We start from the raw sequence: 6,000 nt of genomic DNA on the forward strand, positions 1-6,000 counted from the left end.
TGTTTCAAAGCCTCGGCACAAAACCCTCAGGAAAAATCCACACAAACATCACCGACATCTACGATTCTAAACTCTAAAGTCATCGACGCTCTGACCTCTGACCCCGGAGCAGACATTGTGCCTTACCTTAACCTTAACACGTCATAAACCCCCCCCCCCCCCCACGTGAACCATCAGTCCCCCCGCAGCCTCCGACACGTGAACCATCAGTCCCCCCGCAGCCTCTGACACGTGAACCATCAGTCCCCCCACAGCCTCCGACACGTGAACCATCAGTCCCCCCACAGCCTCTGACACGTGAACCATCAGTCCCCCCGCAGCCTCTGACACGTGAACCATCAGTCCCCCCACAGCCTCTGACACGTGAACCATCAGTCCCCCCACAGCCTCCGACACGTGAACCATCAGTCCCCCCGCAGCCTCTGACACGTGAACCATCAGTCCCCCCGCAGCCTCTGACACGTGAACCATCAGTCCCCCCACAGCCTCCGACACGTGAACCATCAGTCCCCCCGCAGCCTCTGACACGTGAACCATCAGTCCCCCCACAGCCTCTGACACGTGAACCATCAGTCCCCCCACAGCCTCTGACACGTGAACCATCAGTCCCCCCGCAGCCTCTGACACGTGAACCATCAGTCCCCCCGCAGCCTCTGACACGTGAACCATCAGTCCCCCCACAGCCTCTGACACGTGAACCATCAGTCCCCCCACAGCCTCTGACACGTGAACCATCAGTCCCCCCACAGCCTCTGACACGTGAACCATCAGTCCCCCCACAGCCTCTGACACGTGAACCATCAGTCCCCCCACAGCCTCTGACACGTGACCCATCAGTCCCCCCACAGCCTCTGACACGTGAACCATCAGTCCCCCCCGCAGCCTCTGACACGTGAACCATCAGTCCCCCCACAGTCCGGGTCCTTTGCCGTTTGCCGGTCAATTTTGTATCAATTTTTTGTCCCATTTTTGTCATTTTTTGGGCAATTTTTTATCAAATTTTTGTCATTTTTTCGTCACATTTTTATCACATTTTTGTCCCATTTTTGTCATTTTTTGGTCCAATTTTTATCACATTTTTGTCCCATTTTTGTCATTTTTTCGTCATTTTTTCGTCAATTTTTTGTCACTTTTTTGTCATTTTTTCGTCACATTTTTATCACATTTTTGTCCCATTTTTGTCATTTTTTGGTCCAATTTTTATCACATTTTTGTCCCATTTTTCGTCATTTTTTCGTCATTTTTTCGTCAATTTTTTGTCACTTTTTTGTCCAATTTTTGTCATTTTTTGGTCCAATTTTTATCACATTTTTGTCATTTTTTGGTCCAATTTTTATCACATTTTTGTCATTTTTTGTCCGGGTCACAGTCCGGGTCCTTTGCCGTTTGAGTTTGTGATTGGGTGAAAACAGAAACATTCAGAAAAAGCCGAACCGTCTTAAGGCAAAGGGAAGGGTCAAGGCATCTGTGACACACGTATGTACACGGTGCGTTTGAGGACACGGTCAGACTGGGAGATCGCGGCTCCGCCTGACGCAGCCAGAGGAGAGGAACAAAAGAGTCTTATTTACTGCATGAAATAAAAATTAAAAAACATTTGGAAGTTTTGGTTCAGCCACTGCGCTGGAAGCAATAAACTCAGGAGTTGATAAAAGTGCTCATGAACCCTGACCTTTTGCAAAAGCCCCGCCCCCTTAGGAAGTGTTAGATCCGGCAGGAAGTGGAGTTTAGCTTTATGTGGTTCTCAACCTTTTGGAGCCGCCATTATAGCAGTTACGGGGCTCGGGACCCCCATCCGGGTCACACCGTGGGGGACGGGGACATTAGCCTGTAGAATTATTAAAAAACAAACAACAGCGACATGAAATTTATCAAATTAACCTCTTAACTCCAGCCTCCCGAACCGAGAGGAGCTTTTTCCTCACGTCATCACATGTTTTTTTTCCATCGTTTTTTTGTTGGGCATTCAACAATTTTTTGTCACTTTTTCGTCATTTTTTGGTCAAATTTTATAACATTTTTGTCATTTTTTCGTCCATTTTTTGTCATTTTTTCCTCAATTTTTATCAAATTTTTGTCCCATTTTTGTCACTTTTTCGTCATTTTTTCGTCATTTTTTCGTCAATTTATTGTCATTTTTTATTTTTTATCAAATTTTTATCACATTTTTGTCATTTTTTCGTCAATTTTTTGTCATTTTTTCGTCAAATTCTTATCAATTTTTTATCAAATTTTTGTCATTTTTTCCTCAATTTTTATCAAATTTTTGTCACTTTTTTGTCATTTTTTCGTCATTTTTTCGTCAATTTTTTGTCACATTTTTTTGTCACATTTTTGTCATTTTTTCATCAATTTTTTATCAAATTTTTGTCACATTTTTGTCATTTTTTCGTCATTTTTTTGTCATTTTTTTGTCAATTTTTTGTCATTTTTTCGTCAAATTGTTATCAAATTTTTGTCACATTTTTGTCACTTTTTTTGTCATTTTTTGGTCAAATTTTTATCACATTTTTGTCATTTTTTCGTCAATTTCTTGTGACATTTTTGCAACTTTTCATCATTTTTCGTCACTTTTTTGTCACATTTCCATCATTGTTTTCATCTCAGTTCTTTCACACTTTTTTCCCAGAAGCTTTTGGATTGGGGTAAAACCAAACTGGAGAAAAAGTGCTCGGTTCAGGCGGGAGTTAAGAGGTTTAAGAACAAATGATGGCACTTTGGTAAAACATCCTCCAATAAAACAATAATAATAAAACATATACATTTTTATCTTCATGATCTGGCGACCCCCCAAATTTTCCTCACGACCCCCCAGGTTGAGAACCACTGTGTTAAAGAGGGAGAAGAGCTCTTTTTCGGTGCAAAACAATGAAGTTAAAATGGAAAGTAGTATCGCTTCCATCACAGCAGCATAAATAAACTCTCTAATCTCGTCCAAGCTTAAAAGATGCTTTAAAAAAAAACGGGTCGTGTTGAGAAAATGGATGAAAATCAGCGGTTTGCCAAGAGTTAATATGTGAAAGTCCACTGAGCCTTATCATTACACTGAATACTGCACGGATATAGAGAGGAGTGAGTAGAACATGACCAGTATAGAGGCTGTAATGTGAATGTTCAGCCACCAGAGGGAGCCAAAGCAAAGTCCATGCACACAACAACAGAGTAAAAAAACAAAACGTTCCTTTGGTAATAAATAATTTGGCTTGAGTGCAAACAAAGCATGACGTGTCGCCCCCTGCTGTTCAGCGAGGGCAGAACTAAGGGTAAAAGTGTTGGACATGCAGTAGAAAAACAGCCCATCGCCCGATTCAAGTCTTTTTTTTTTTTTTTTACAAAGCCACGTCTGTGTTGATGCATTTACGGTTCACACATTCACATTAGTGTTCGGGACGAGTACATTCAGAGAGAGAGACGTGAAACCCCTCAACCCCCTAACCCCCGCCTGAACCGAGAACATTTTCTCCAGCTTTACCCAAAGACCCAAGATCTACAAAACTCATCTGAATGGATCTTTTTCCTCACGTCATCATTTTTTTTCTCCATAATTTCTTGGGGGGTTTTTCCAACTCATTTTTGTAACTTTTTGTAAATTTTTGGTCACTTTTTGTCACATTTGTCCTTTTGTTGTCAACTTTTTGAGAGTTTTTGGTCAAATCTTTGTCACATTTTTTGCCACTTTTTCATCATTTTTTCCTTTTTTTTTTTTTTTAAAATTCGTAAATTTTTTGTCAATTTTTTGTCAATTTTTTGTGATATTTTTGACACTTTTTCATCATTTTTTCATCATTTAAAAAAAAAAACGTCAATTTTTCGTCAGTTTTTTGACAATTTTTCATCATTTTTTCATAATTTTTTTTTTAAAATTTCATACATTTTTCGACCGTTTTTTGTCCTTTTTTGTCAATTTTTTGTGACATTTTTTGTGACATTTTTGCCATTTTTTCAGCATTTTTTTTTATTTTTCGTCAATTTTTCGGCAGTTTTTTGTCCTTTTTTTCTCACTTTTTTGTCACATTTTTGTCATTTTTCATAATTTTTTGCTCAATTTTTTGTCAAATTTTTATCACACTTTTATCACATTTTTGCCACTTTTTTGTTATTTTTTCGTCAATATTTTGTACATTTTTCAGGGTTTTTTGTCGCTTTCAGTCATTTTTTTGTCAATTTTTGGTCCATTTTTTATCAAATTTCTATCACATTTTTGTCATTTTTTCGTTTGATTTTTGTCATTTTTCCGTCAACTTTTTGTAATTTTTTTGTCAAATTTTTATCAAATCTTTGCCACATTTTTGTAATTTTTTTTGTCATTTCTTTTGTCATTTTTGTGACATTTTCCTCCTTGACTGTTTCCAAACATGACCATATATGGGCGAGTCCAGAGATGCGTCTGTATTGACTGGTGTTTAGTTCAGTTCAGAGCTAATATTGCAGCACTTTGGGTCTCGCTGTATCGAGATTGTATCACAACATACTTTTTTACCATCGAATCGTGAGTCATGTGATCAACAGACACACGTTACATCGTAAATAAAATGTTTTCTTTCTGAAATCACGCGCATTTTAAAAGGTGCTTTTTCATAAAACATCTATTTCCTGTCCCTGACGTCCTTTATCATCGGATCATTGTGGAAAGAGGGATAAATATGACCAAATAAAACTGTTAAATAACTGAAAATGCATCTTTTTTTGGTCAAATTTGTATCAATTTTTTGGTCAAATTTTTATTAAATTTTTGGTCAAATTTTTATCCAATTTTAGATTTTTTTTTGTCACTTTTTGTCATTTTTTGGTCAATTTTTTCGTCTAATTTCTGTCATTTTTTGGTCAAATTTTTGGTCAAATTTTATTAAATTTTTGGTCAAATTTTTATCCAATTTTTGCCATTTTTTTGTCACTTTTTTGTCACTTTTTTGTCAATTTTTTTCATAAAACATCTATTTCCTGTCCCTGACTTCCTTTATCGTCGGATCATTGTGGAAAGAGGGATAAACATGACCAAATAAAACTTTTAAATAACTGAAAATGCATCTTTTTTTGGTCAAATTTTTATAAATTTTTTGGTCAAATTTTTATCCAATTTTTATAATTTTTTTGTAATTTTTTTTGTAATTTTTTTTGTCACTTTTTGTCAATTTTTGGTCATTTTTTGGTCAAATTTTTGGTCAAATTTCATTAAATTTTTGGTCAAATTTTTATCCAATTTTTCGAAAAAATTGTGTCACTTTTTGTCACTTTTTGTCTAATTTTTGTCCATTTTTGATCAAATTTTTGTCACATTTCTGTAATTTTTTTTGCAATTTCTTGCCATTTTTTTGTCACTTTTTTGTCAAATTTTTTCATAAAACTACTATTTCCTGTCCCTGACTTCTTCTATCGTCGGATCATTGTGGAAAGAGGGATAAACATGACCAAATAAAACGTTTAAATAACTGAAAATGCATCTTTTTTTGGTCAAATTTGTACCAAATTTTTGGTCAAATTTTTATCCAATTTTTATAATTTTTTTGTAATTTTTTTTGTAATTTTTTTTGTCAATTTTTGGTCATTTTTTGGTCAAATTTTTGGTCAAATTTCATTAAATTTTTGGTCAAATTTTTATCCAATTTTTCGAAAAAATTGTGTCACTTTTTGTCACTTTTTGTCTAATTTTTGTCCATTTTTGATCAAATTTTTGTCACATTTCTGTAATTTTTTTTGCAATTTCTTGCCATTTTTTTGTCACTTTTTTGTCAATTTTTTTCATAAAACTACTATTTCCTGTCCCTGACTTCTTCTATCGTGGGATCATTGTGAAAAGAGGGATAAACACGACCAAATAAAACGTTTAAACAACTTCAAATGCATCAGCACAGACGGGGCGACAGTAGTCAGGATTCAAAATCATTCAAAAAAAAAAAACATGATTGTTAAGGTGCTACATCCAGGCTTCAGTGTCCAGGCCCCCCCCCGACTGTCCGGGGAAGGGGCAGTCCTTGCTGCCCACGGCCGGGGAGCGCTGCT

Source organism: Gobius niger (genome assembly GCF_951799975.1).
Source record: "Gobius niger genome assembly, chromosome: 1".
Classification (NCBI taxonomy): Eukaryota; Metazoa; Chordata; class Actinopteri; order Gobiiformes; family Gobiidae; genus Gobius; species Gobius niger.